The sequence below is a fragment of the Electrophorus electricus genome, chromosome 15 (assembly GCF_041902795.1).
Source record: "Electrophorus electricus isolate QZ-2024a chromosome 15, ASM4190279v1, whole genome shotgun sequence".
Taxonomy (NCBI): Eukaryota; Metazoa; Chordata; class Actinopteri; order Gymnotiformes; family Gymnotidae; genus Electrophorus; species Electrophorus electricus.
Genome location: NC_137511.1, coordinates 14,977,501 through 14,991,160, shown reverse-complemented (window position 1 = coordinate 14,991,160; position 13,660 = coordinate 14,977,501). Strand labels below are relative to the sequence as shown.

General features: G+C 50.3%; 1 protein-coding gene across 1 annotated transcript in view; it reads left to right on the top strand.

The window, feature by feature from the left end:
- si:ch211-216b21.2 (heparan sulfate glucosamine 3-O-sulfotransferase 3A1) overlaps positions 1-13,660 on the top strand; it is a 28,399-nt gene that overhangs the window by 12,935 nt on the left and 1,804 nt on the right. The window lies entirely within an intron of this gene.

The following is a 13,660-nucleotide window of genomic DNA, read 5'->3' as shown; positions in this document are numbered from 1 at the left end:
CCCCACCTGAGCGTTGAGAATGGGGAAATGCAGCCGGTCCTGACTCCTCATTAGACAGGCACACCGAGTCTGCGTGGGACATGTCTGAGTGATGAGCCAACAGAGCCTCACTGTTGCTCTCACACACACACACACAAACATGCAAACAAACAAACAACGGACAATTTCTTCCCTTCCACTAGTGTGGATTTTAGCACACTAGAAATGTATGTTTTGCTGAAAGGTAAACAAACAAACAAGCAACTGTGTGTGTGTGTGTGTGTGTGTGTGTGTGTGTGTGCGTGTGCGTGTGCGTGTGTGTGTGTTAGTGATTTTAGAGCATATACAAGAAAGTGAGCAATGAAGGGTTTGACTCATGACATCCACTCAACACTGAGATCTGCTGATGAGTCAAATGGCATCCAGCGTTCCTCCTCTGCTCGTCGGGGCTGGGCCAAGCTCCTCCAGGCTGCCCAGGATTCCGGGGCACTGACAGCGATCACACAGGAATACGGCACCGGTCAGAGCCATTATGGGGCTAAAAACACCTTAGAACTTCACGAGTTCAGATTGGTTTTGGTTTTTTATCGCCACTGGCACCAATTATGGCCACAATGACTTTAGCATTGCTTGTGATTTAGGTTTTGATTACACACTAGAAGACTGCAGCTACCTGGGTGAAAAACCACAGCTTCTTACTGGGAGCTCCACCCTGGCGACTGACTAAAGAGAGGATAAGTGTTAGCCAGTGTTAGCCCTGAGGCATTCTCTCTCTCTCCTGCTCTTCCTCGCGCTCTCTCCCTCTAGATCTCCCCTTCTCTCGCTCTCTATCACCCCCCCCCCATCTCACTCATTAATATTTGAGTGACCCTATTAGCTCAGCTGCATAATTCACCAGCACCATCATCACTTCCTTTTAAAAATCTGCCCTGCTTCCTGTCCCTTTCTCTGTTCCCATAGTTACGCAACCGAGCACGGAGCATGCACGCGTGCGCTCACAAACGCACGTATGGACAAAGCTCCATTCACAGACAGAAAGTTATGGCAAAGCACGCATACTCACCCCCATATCCCTACACAGTACATCATGCATCACAAACGCGAGAAGACTACGGAGTTCTATCAAACCTTAATGAAGGAGTTAGGGAGAAGGCGTGTCCTGCCGCACGGCCGTGGGCACCTTTCTCCCAGACCTGTCTGGTCTTCCTGGCTATATTTAGCGCGGCGCTGCTACGACAGCATCGCCATTTCATCCTCACGGAGACGCTTGTCATCTTTCCTTTGTTGACTGAGACAGGGCCCCGGGAGGCTGGACTGGGAACACGCCACAGACCGTCACAGCCGGTTCTGCTCCTCTGGAAAATCTCTCCATACGATCACTTCCTGTGTCCTCCCAGTGTTTACCAGATACCCAAGCGACAGGGGTGAGGGGTGGGGGACACATGAGATGAACGGCGAACGATTTATTTTTGTTTGCTTATCATCTTAACTTGATGTCCGCCAGGGGCTCCGAAACATCCATTTGGGTTACACAAACAATTTAGCAAAGTTTTATTAATGAAAAGTGCTTGCAACGCTGGTCAGGATTCCATTCCCACACAAACAGAGAGAGAGAGCGAGAGAGAGAGAGAGATGGGTCCTCACGTGTCCACTCTGCTGGTTTGGACCCGTCATCTCTCCTTCCGCGCCTCTGGCGGGCCTCCCTCGTCTACGGTTAGCGGGAGAGACGGTGTCGACTGTGCCGTGTGCCGGTTTGACACGCGGCATGCGTTTCCAGGTTGCTCCGGAACCGAGCGATACTTAAAAAGGTCCATGCAATGTTAAATGCGGAGGGATAGCTTTCGTTAGCGAACCAAATGGAACCCACGTGGGCGGAGGTCATGGTTGTTGCTCTTCAACGGAGCGGAGAGTGGACACGTTCGTTTTTAGCAGCGTGGAACTGAGATTCCATTATTGTGCAATTACCTTTGGAATTTTGTTTTCATGCCACTTGCTTGTCTTTGGATTGCACAGTTCAGCAATGCACGGAACAGCACTGCAAACAGGGGGCAGAGAAAGACGACTTGCACGATGTAGCGGACGCCTTTTGATGGGTTGAAAACTTGTACAGAGCTGACGCCCTATAAAGCACCAGCTCAGTTAGCACAAGGAGAAAAGGAACATGCATACTGCCGTACTCACAGGCTCAGTGGTTGACCTTCTTGACTAGTAATCAGAGGTTGGCCAGTTCAAGCCCCTTCACTGCTTAATTGCTCAAGTTGTATTCAGTCATAATCGTAAGTCACTTTGGATATTACCATCAGCTAAATGCTCTTAATGTAAATGAACCTGCGCCTCATGTATTGCTTTCCCCAGAAGACACAGACTCATACAAACCCACTCAGAAGTTCCACCGCTCCAGTACACGGACTGTAGGGAGGGAACAGAGCATGCAACACACACTCGTGCTACATGTGTTTAGAAGAGCACCTTCCAATTCTCTCTGTAATGTGTAAGTGATAATGTATTTGTAAATCAGGCTATGAATATATTAACAGCTAAATAACCACAAATATGGATAGACTTAATGTGGATTTTATTCGGGGTTTTTTTATCGTGTGTAAATGCGCTTGCCTGAGTGATGTTATACTGTCATGCTGTCTCCATTGCATTCTTTACACTCTATTTATTTTTGTAATCACACTTTTTATGCCTCCATATTTCTTCCTAGACACTGTTTGGTATGTACAGCACATTCGTCATTCAAGGGTTGTGGACTTGCGCGCGCGCTCTCTCTCGCTCTCTCTCTCTCTCTCTCTCTCTCTGTCTTCTCACTCTCAAAACATTCACCCATTATCTTTCCCGAGTGTTAATGTGTTCTAGGGGAATGATTATATCAATATTAAAAATGGAAAACCGACTCACTGATTGAATGTGACTCATCGTCAGATAGCGGTTCACCCCCACCATTACCCCATGATCACACAACCACCCACACACCATCACACACAGACGAATGCACACAGGGTGTGAACATTTTTGGTAACATATAGCTGCATGTTCATTTAGAATCATTTACAAAGGTGTAGGGATGTATGTATGCACACACACACACACACACACACACACACACACACGTAAATACAAAAACAGCCATTTAAAAATAAGATGACAAATTATTTATTTGGCCTATGACTGAGATGTTATAACAGCACACACAAACCAAGACAGGGTCATGTTTTAGTGGAGGCTGAAGCACTGCCCTGCAGGCTGATAGCTGCCCACACGGCGTGTTCGGACGCTACAGGACTTTTCAGTCGCGCCTTTTCACCCTTTCACTGCCAGCCGGAGGTGATCAAGCCTTTTCATTGTATCGCTGGTAACCTTTTAAAGCACTTTTTGAACTTCTTGGCCCAGCGACACACAACTGCCAGCCTCTCTAAAACGTAGCCCCTATATCAATTCGATCCCCAGCCTTTGTTCGGAAACAAAAACACAGCTCTGAAAGGGCCCTTTGTTGGAGCATTACAGTGATCTCCTCCGCCGTGCAAGTCTGTCCTCTCTTCTATCTGAGCGGCAGAAAGCAGGCTGCTGTTAACAGCGTTCCATCAGCTGCACGGTCACACCCCGTACCAGCTCACGCTTAGCCGCCGGGAGGGCGGAACGCCGGCTGATCTCTGCCGAGGAAACGATGCGCTGTTTAAACTCTTCGTTGGCTGGATCTTCCCCTCCACCACACAGTGGTGCAGTTGTCTGCTCTCAGGTCCTCCTGTGCCCGGTTTCGTTGGGCCTGAGCTTGGGAACTTATCGCCTGGTTGCAATAGGTTTGGTCTTAGGATCCCCTCCCGCTGGTTCTGTTGGGTCTGGACTCTGAAATCCTTGTCCTTGTCAGACCTACCGCCTCTCCTGTTTGTATCACTGCAGACAACTATAGCAAATCATACTGGCTTTTTTCATCATCTAATCCATCTTTCCTATTATCTTCCACTTTCACCCCCACATCTCTCTCTCTCTCTCTCTCTCTCTCTCTCATTCTTTCACTCTCATTCAATGTCCAACCCTTTCTCTCCTCCATCCTTCCTCACTCGTTCCTCTGGCCTCTCTTCCCTTTTCTCGGTCGCTTGGATCGTCAGGACGCCGCGGTAACCCAGCCTCCCACCTCCCCAGCATCCCGGTGTCCTTGGCCAGTCTGCCTCCATGATTGGTTGCGACACAGGCGGGACGTGGGAGCTCCTCCGTCCCTCGCGTGGGCTATTTACTTAATGGATAATGCAGAACAGGCCTCCGGATGGCGAAAGGTGCCTTCAACCATACTGTTAACCCCGCTGGTGCTGCTGCTGTCCTGCCCGTCTCTCCCTACCTGGATAAATCACTGCGCTAACTCATCGTTACAGTCTCATTATTTGTTCGGCCCAGTATGTGACAGGAGGGAGGGATTTCCTATTAAATATTTAACGCTCCTGCAGGCCAGCATGGTAAAAGCGGTGCAGGGCCTGGCAGTTTTATAGAGAGAGAGAGAGAGCGAGAGAGAGAGAGAGAGAGAGAGAGAGAGAGAGAGAGAGAGAGAGAGCAAGAGAGAGAGAGAGAGAGAGAGAGAGCAAGAGAGAGGGAGAGAGAGCAAGAGAGTGAGGGAGAGAGAGAGAGATAGAGAGAGAGACAGCAAGAGAGGGCAGGAAAGAGAGGGAGAAAGACTGTAAGAGAGAAGGAGAGAGAAAGAGGGAGAGAGAGAAAGAGAGGGGGATAGAGAGAAGGAGAGAGTGTGGTGCATGTGATTTTTTTTTTCCTTTGGCAGTGAAGGGCTTTGCATGGCAATAAACATGCTTTTAAACACTGTCCACGGCAGAGTGAGTGTGTGTGTGTGCCAAGTGTGTGAGGCGTGTGTGTGATGCATTACCCCCTGCTGCATGGTACCATTATGGGAAGAGAGAGAGAGGAAAAGAGCAACAGAGAGAGAGAGAGAGAGAGAGAGAGAGAGAGAGAGAGAGAGAGAGAGAGAGAGGACGAAACATCCAGAAAAAGCACCTAGAGACAGCACTCGGGAAGGGCCGGTTAATAAAGCAGCAAAACTAAAAATGAGGTGCATGTGGAAGAGCAGGTGCTGTCTGAGAGCGCCGCATGGACAAAGCGGATGGACAGAGTATGAGAGGAGGGGGAGAAAGAGAGAGAGAGAGAGAGAGAGAGGGAGAGAGAGTATGCCTAGCGACCATCGTGGGAGCCCGAGCCTGAGGAATGAAATGAAGTGAGAGATGAGGAGTGCAGATAGTGAAGAAGAGAGTGAGAGAGCGAGCGAGGGAGAGAGCAAAGCAAAGGGGTTTATTTCCATGGCCAAGCCTTTCTCTTCCTCCTGTTTTACAGCCTGTTTCCTCTCCTTCTCTTCTCTAACAGTGGTCTGACCCTTGATCGCTGTGCCATGGCAAATAGCTTTACATTTGTAAGAAGGCTGGCTTACAAAGCTTGGAAATATTAACAAACAATAAAACGTTGATGAATGTACAACTAAAAACGAACACTTAAGATTGCATCACCCTCAGAATGACCTTTGACCTTGTCTCTTGTGAGGCAGAGAGGGAGAGAACTTCTGTAGAGAAGTACGCGTGTCACTAGATAACGAGATAGATAAAGATACAGAGACAAAGAGAAACCAACAGGCCGTAAGTCAGAAATGCTGCTGGAGGAACAGGCTGCATTGTGGTGGTTCAGGTTTGTCACGGAAGTACATCTGGACCAGACGGCTGGTTTCTTCCCCTCAGGGCAAAGTTTCCTTAGGTGAGTAATCACACTAAAATGCAGCGTTCGTGATACATATTACAGCAGGAAACTTCACCGAGGCACTGGACGCGATGTGCACGGGTTGTCGTGAAGTTGACCGTGACATTCGCTGCAGTCTCTCTCTTTCAGAACGCTGCCCAGCTGAACATGTGGAGTCCAGTACGAGAAACAAGCGAGGAATCGCATTAACGCACATTCTAGCTAAATGGTGCCATTCACCATGACAAAGCCCAGCTTTAGAAACACAGGACATGAAGAGCCCCCATGAACAAATAAACAGATAACGAACCTACACGTTTATGCCATATTCTATGACTGGCAGTGTGCATGTGTGCGTGTGTGTGTGTGTATGTGTGTGTGTGTGTGTGTGTGTGTGTGTGTGTGTGTGAGCAGGGAGACTGAATTCCCCTTCCATGGACCACACTTGCTTAAACATGCAAAATCTAACCGAACTAAGTGTTGAGCACAGGGAGCTGAGGTGGAGCAGGGTGAGGTGGAGCAGGGTGAGGTGGAGCAGGGGGAGGTGGAGCAGGGTGAGGTGGAGCAGGGGGAGGTGGAGCAGGGTGAGGTGGAGCAGGGTGAGGTGGAGCAGGGTGAGATGGAGCAGGGTGCGGTGGAGCAGGGTGAGGTGGAGCATGGTGAGGTGAAACAGGGTTAGATGGAGCAGGGTGAAGTGGAGCAGGGTTAGATGGAACAGGGTGAGGTGGAGCAGGGTGAGGTGGAGCAGGGGGAGGTGGAGCAGGGTGAGGTGGAGCAGGGTGAGGTGGAGCAGGGGGAGGTGGAGCAGGGTGAGGTGGAGCAGGGGGAGGTGGAGCAGGGTGAGGTGGAGCAGGGTGCGGTGGAGCAGGGTGAGGTGGAGCATGGTGAGGTGGAACAGGGTTAGATGGAGCAGGGTGAAGTGGAGCAGGGTTAGATGGAACAGGGTGAGGTGGAGCAGGGTTAGGTGGAGCTGCACCTCTCAGACCTGCCACCCATTCTGAGCCTTTTTTTTTCTTTTGGAGACACTTTAAACCAATAAGTTACTCTGGGACTTTAGCACTAATATTTATACATCACAACCTTCTGCTGTTTGGTCTGACCGGTAATACGCACTAGTCACTCACGCTCACACGCACATGCACACACGTGGAGCAGTAATGCCTCCAGAACTCCCTCAATCATCGTCAGAATGCCAGACAGCGAGGCGTAAAACAAAAAAAAACAAAAAAGAGGAAAGAGAAGCCTAGAGAAACGATGGCCCTCAAACACAAAGTTTGCGGGGAGATAATTCAGCCGAGAATAAAGCGTTTGGCTGGGCATCAGCCCAACACTCCCATCCTTCTCCATGCTGAGCTCTTCGGCCAAGCCGCTAGGCTCTGCCGCGCGCGGTCCTGGCTCACGCTGAATGCTTTCGGAGACGGCTTTAAATCTGCTCCGGCATACTGGAGCTCTCGCAGTGCAATCATCCAGAGCGTGTCTGATGTGCCGGGCAGGGTCTGCCCAGGGGCCCACGCCAGCCCGCCGGGACCCAGCCTGCCGGCCACAGAGACGCCCGGACAGGGCCGCGCGGCTAGACCACGCCCACGCTGGAGGAATACCTCGAAAATGAGCTGGGTGTTGAGCTCAGAGTTTAGGTGTCCTAGCTCTCTTTCGAGCTCCTGAGACTCTCCAAACTGACGTGGCAGATAAGAGGGGGGGGGGGGGGGGGGGGCGACCGGAGGGAGGGGGGCTGCCTGTTAAAATGATCCCACCGTTGCATGTAAAGATGATCCCGCCGTTGCGTGTAAAGATGATCCCACCGTCATCCTCGGGCCTCAGTCTGCCGATCCCTCTCACGCTTCAAACCTGCAGCAGCTCGAAAACAAGTCAGAGTGATATTAAAAATTAATGCAGGCACATTCACATACTTCACACACTCATTCTTAGAGGCCAGATATTGATGACACACACACACACACACACACTCTGAAAGCCCAGTCATCATGGATTCGTTTGGTTGTTTGTTTTGCTGCCTCCGGGTCTCACGTCTCTAAGACCACAAATCCCCTCATCGCACGGCGTAGCTCTCAGCTCACTGCATGCGTATCCACTCTGCCACGCACGGCGGCCTGCCTCAGGGAGGGGCTTCCTCAGCACGCGGAGAGAAGGACGCATTAGCCTCCTTGTCTCCGACTACAGAAAATGGAAAGGTGTGGGTTTGCCCTCTGGAAGCGGGCGGGTGACTCTTTCTCTCTCTCTCTCCACCCCCGGCCGACACCCCGATGGCCTGACGGGGTGAACACTGCAGCATGTCTGTGGTTTGTTTTCTCCTTCTTCTGCAGTAAACCAGGGACTCAGAGCCACTGGGCTTCAAACACTCCTGATCAGTGTGGAAGAGCATAAGAACGCACTGCAAAGCTAATCTGCTTAATCCCATTCAAGGGTGGCTGATGGGGGGGGGGGGGTGATGGGAGGTGCAGCCCAACGGGAGCACCGAGCGCAGGGCAGGAGAAGCTAATCCAGACAGTGTTTACTAAATCATGTACATGTACTTGATATGAAAAAAAAGGTGCTCAACATTCAGTATGAAAAACTGTGTGTGTGTGTATGTGTGTGTGTGTGTGAAAGAGAGAGGGAGAGAAAGAGAGAGAGAGAGAGAGAGAGAGAGAGAGAGAGAGAGAGAGAGAGAGACAGAATGGGAAATGTTGTTTGCTTTTAAGAGCCCAGTTGAAGAGCACTGAAGCACAGTATTATTCCAAGATGCTCACCAAACAGTAAACATCCCCAAGCTACACAAGACAGGACTGTGTGCGTGTGTGTGTGTTTGTGTTTGTGTGTGGTAGAAATGTCTCATGTTGTACTGTGTATAAACAACTGTGCAGGGTGAGCTACTGTAGTAAAAAACAAATTCCTTGTATGCGTGAGCACACTTGGTCAATAAAGCCTGATTGTGGTTATGATTGTGATTGTGATTCTGACAGACTTTCCTTTGAGTCACTGCAGTTTATGACACTGGTAGTTGTTTGAGAAAGAGGCTAGAATTGTACACACACACACACACACACACACACACACACACACTCACGACAAAGCTGAGTGTGACTTAGAAAATGAACAACTATCAACGTGGCGTTTGGATAGATAGAGGAAAAACAGACAGAGGAAAGAGAGAAAGAGGGGTAGGGGGGAGAGAGGGATAGAGTGGGAGAAAGAGAGAGAGAGAGAGAGAGAGAGAGAGAGCGAGAGAGGACAGTCAGGTTTAGGCCTCAGCATAAATACTGAGTCCATTACTGGATTGTTCTCTGTTCTGAATGCCAGTGAAGTACATGGGGGATATTTATGCCTCTTTTAGCACTCCACTGAGGGATATGAATCAGGGCTTCCTACAGGTCAGACAGCCCTGGTGCCCCCACGCCTTCCCCGATTGGTGCCTGTGTGACGTGTTTCCTCGCCCTTTCCACACCCACAGCCTGCACGAGGAAGCAGAACGCCCCGACTCGTCCGAAACGGCTCCCAGGTGCCTGGTCAGCGTGTCATGCTGCGCCCGCGCCCGTCCCGAGCTAGACCGTCCCCGTTTTAACCAAACGGGAGCACATTTCGACCGCAGGTTCATCGCTGTCTTTAAAAACCTTCCCGCAGCAGCAGGATTGCGATCAGGCAGGAACTACCGCTGCCGCCGAGCTCGTGGGTGGCTGCGTCGGCGAATGCCGCGGGAACGGGGGCCGACCACTTTCACGCAAAGCGGGTAGAAAACGGAAGTAGAGTGCGTGTATTTCTTGGGCTCAACTCAAGTGCCGACGCAGCTTAAACAGGAGGCGAGCAGAGGTGCGTTTGCATGAGTTACAGGGGCGTCCCCGCGCCTCTCGGTGGGGGGGCAGGCAGAAGACTGGAAGACGAAGCACTCCGGGCCCTCTATGCTCCAGACCTGCTGCTCCTCACAGCGAGGAGACTCCATCTGCGCGGCTCCAGCCCAGCGAGGTGCTCCAGGAGTAACAGTCCAAGCGCTTAATAGAGACATGAAAGGGGCAGTAAATCTCTCGTGTGCTTGGAAACCAGACTCCTTCATATGTTACCTCACCCACCGCGCCAACAAAGCCTGGCTGGGAAGAGCAGTGCTCCTTCATCAGGCCTCGGCGTCTCTCCGCGATCTCCAGGACTGGAGCGCCGCAGGCCTTCCGAGTCCCTGCGTCTGCCTCTCTCCTTCTCTTTTTCACTTTTTATTTCCCTCCCTCGCTCCCTCTCCTTCTCTGACTTGGCACGTTTCGGCCGAGTCATTTCAGGATTTTCATATGCCGAAGTTTATTTAACTTTCAAATCCTTAACAGGCTGCGTTATTCCTCTCTGGCCCTCTTTCCTTCACGCCTGTCTCTTCCTCTCTCTCTCTCTCTCTCTCTCTCTCTCTCTCTCTCTCTCTCCTCTCTCTCTCTCTCTCTCTCTCTCTCTCTCTCCACCCTTTTTCTGAGAAACAGGCTAATATGCCGGACTGTTGCAAACGCTGAAGTCCCTTGAGAAGATGTGGGTCTTGTACAAGTCCTTTCTAATTTCAGAAGCTGGCCGTGATGTACACACGAGATATCTGGGGTCAGTGCTGTGCCTCACAATGGCTGGATACTTCACCGCTGGTCTTCACCGCAGTGGAACGGACATGAGACTCAAGCGTCATTTCCGATCCGCTGTGCGGGATGATAGAGCCAAAATAACATCTGTCACTGTGCAGTTAATGACAGTCCACACTGTATACGAAATGTCCTGCTTATGCATGTCAACTACATCTACTAAAATTACATTCAGGAGTTAGAGAATCAATCTAACTGACTGAATTAAGTTTATTATATTTTTGTAATCTGTATTCAGAACCACACACCAAGGAAACATTCTCGTCTTGGTTTTTAACCTGCTGTTAAGAAAAATCAAAATGATCATATTAAGTAAGGGGCCCAGAGCTTTCATGCTGTCCTGCATTTTGTCCCATCGGTCAATCCTGACTGACTTAAGATGGACTGAACTGAGCTAAAACACAACTATGGCAAACCAAGCCTGAGAGCACAGTTCTGGGATCAGTGTCTCTTCCTTGTGGGGTTTCTACACTCCCATGTTCAGTAGGTCGGTGGGGCTTTCCCGGACTGGAAAGCCAACGTGCTGCCTGTGTGATCTCACCTCCTGCTCCAGCATACTGGAAACCAGTAAAGATGGCGCTTATTAAATATGAAAGGACTGGGTCATGCCTATTTCATGAAGGGACAGCGTGATGCATTTTGGCTCAGCGGGTGCTTGTGCCCACTGGCACAGAATGCAGGTCTAACTGGACATCAGTTCTCCTGCCATCAATTATTTGTTGCGACCTCAAAATGACGCCTGTATCCAGATGGTAAAGGAGTCCTGAGCCCGACAGCGTACGTTGATACCATGACCATCCTGTGTTTCAGCGAAGGAACCCCAGTTTGGGGGCTTCTGTTAAGAAGCCTCCTAAGTGGATGGCTTTTGGAAAGACAGTGGAACGACTGCACAAACTTGGCAATGTTGTAAAACAGAGGTGCTCTTTACTGTGGCTTGGCCCGAGCACCCGAGCTCTGAATCATCTCCGCACGCAATGGAACCTTTGACTAAGGAGCCGTGATTTCTATCCTGCACAGAGCCAGCAACGTGCTCGGGATCCCCCAAGAACTAAAGCCAGTGGGGTGACCTCTGGGGAGGCGATGGGTCAGAGGTCATCTGAGAGGATGGGAGGCTCGTTCCTGTTTTCTTCTCTCTCTCTTTTTCTCCCTTTCCACCTCCCATGTCTGAACATGACAAACCGCTGTACAGGTCATCCCACAGTTCTATCGCGTTTTGGCCGAGCAAACTGGCCCAACGGATGAGAATGGATTCGCGATCATAGCACAGAAACTCCGGTTACGTCACCAACCTGGACTGACCTTGACAAAAACATCCATGTTATAAGAACCAAGACCTCAGGGCAATGAACCAAGACCCGAGAGCTGAGGGCTACGTGTGAGCAGAGACTGGTCTCAGCGGCTCCACGTCCAGCAGCTGAGCTGGTCCTGTGAGCTTATGTGGCAGGTTGGGAGACCTCGTGCTTCATTTATCATTTGGACAGATGATGAAAGAGTGTTTGTTGTGAGTCACATAAGTGCATCCCTTTAAAAGCCAGACTGTTTAAAACAATGCAGGACAAATGCACTCTCCTTCCCGCTCCCTCTCTTATCTTCCCTCTATCACTCTCTCTTTCTCTCTTTCTCTCTCCCCCTCCCCCTCTTTCCATCTCCCTTCGATGGAGATGCGCAGAGCCGCTCATCATGCAGCTTGTGCCCAGCTGTGCAGCAGATAAACACTGGCTGTCACACTCTGAAACTCAGAAACGCACTCTGAAACTCATGCACACACACACACACACACACACACACACACACACACACACACTTTGCAGAGGAAAGAGCACCTTGGCAGGCAAAAAGCCACACACGCAGAGAAATGGCAGATGAAAGAGTAGCTCGCGTCAGACCCTAGGGCCCTGATTAAGGCTCCGACCCCGCCTCACTAATGCTGCTACGGCCTGCAGACTGGCCCTCCCGCAGGGGGCACGAGAGGCCATTTCATCAGGTCTAAGCCCCCTTGCTCTCCAGAGAGAGGAATAAAGAACTTAGGGCTCTATTCTCTACTTTAAAGGGGGCTTTAAAGGGGAAATTGTTGCACTGCCCCTAAATGGTGGAGTGGAGAGTTGTAAATCATTAACATCGTGTTTTTAGCCGCTGTAGTCCAGACCACTGTCCTGGGGGGCAGCTGGAAAGTGAGTGGGTTGGGGGGGAGTGAGAGAGAGAGAGGGAGAGAGAGGGAGAGCCACACACAGAGTCAATTTCATGTAAGAATAGATTATTCTGTTTTCTCTCTTTCTTTAAAATCCTCCCAGATCAAAACTGAAAGCTGTACTGGGGACCACAAAACAAACATTATGTTTGCTACTTCTGAGGTTTTCGTTGCCAGTGATGGATTCTCCAACACGGAGCTCTTTCTCACGGTCTTCTGTTTCTTACTGACACCAAGGAGCTTCTATGACAGTGACACCACAATGCTCTTTTACTGTAAGATAAAACCCACACTTAAACTGCAGTAAATGACTCACAGGCTAGGAAATTTATCGCTTGTGCATATTTTGGTCTTCGGGAACACAGAGTCGCAGCGTAGATGCGCCGGTTAGAATGGGGAAGAGGACAGGCATGGGTCTCTTTCCTGTACGGCCACGGCCGGATTAACAGGCATGGGTCTCTTTCCTGTACGGCCATGGCGGGATTAACAGGCATGGGTCTCTTTCCTGTACGGCCATGGCGGGATTAACAGGCATGGGTCTCTTTCCCATATGGCCATGGCGGGATTAACAGGCGTGGGTCTCTTTCCCGTACGGCCACGGCGGGATTAACAGGCGTGGGTCTCTTTCCCGTACGGCCATGGCAGGATTAACAGGCGTGGGTCTCTTTCCCGTACGGCCACGGCGGGATTACAGGTGTTTCTCCTGTCAACTGCTTAAAGCCTCTAAGGAGATGTGTCCCCATAGTGGGAAACTCTCTGGCTCTCCTGGCTGTTCGGCTCAAACGGCAGATGGCGGGACTTGTGTCAGTGTCACACTGAATTTGACGCACTCTCACTCCCCCTAATCACGTTTGTTTCACCCTCAACTACCCAACAGCCCACTAAACGCACACCATCACTATCACTGCTGTCAGTTTTTAAGAAACGCTCGCTGACTTACCGAAACGTTGTTTTATTATCAGATGCCATTTTAACTGCTGCAAAATTTGGAACAGTTCTCACTTTTAAAATGTATTGGATCTAATGGATTATTAGGAAGTGATGGGTGGAAAACTATTTAGCTGGTAATCGAAAAGGCCCTTTAATTTGCGTTTGTAAATGTGAGCGGTGATGAATGGTGATGATCTGGCGTGCTGCAAGTCTGTCTTTAATGGTAACGGTAACAATAAAC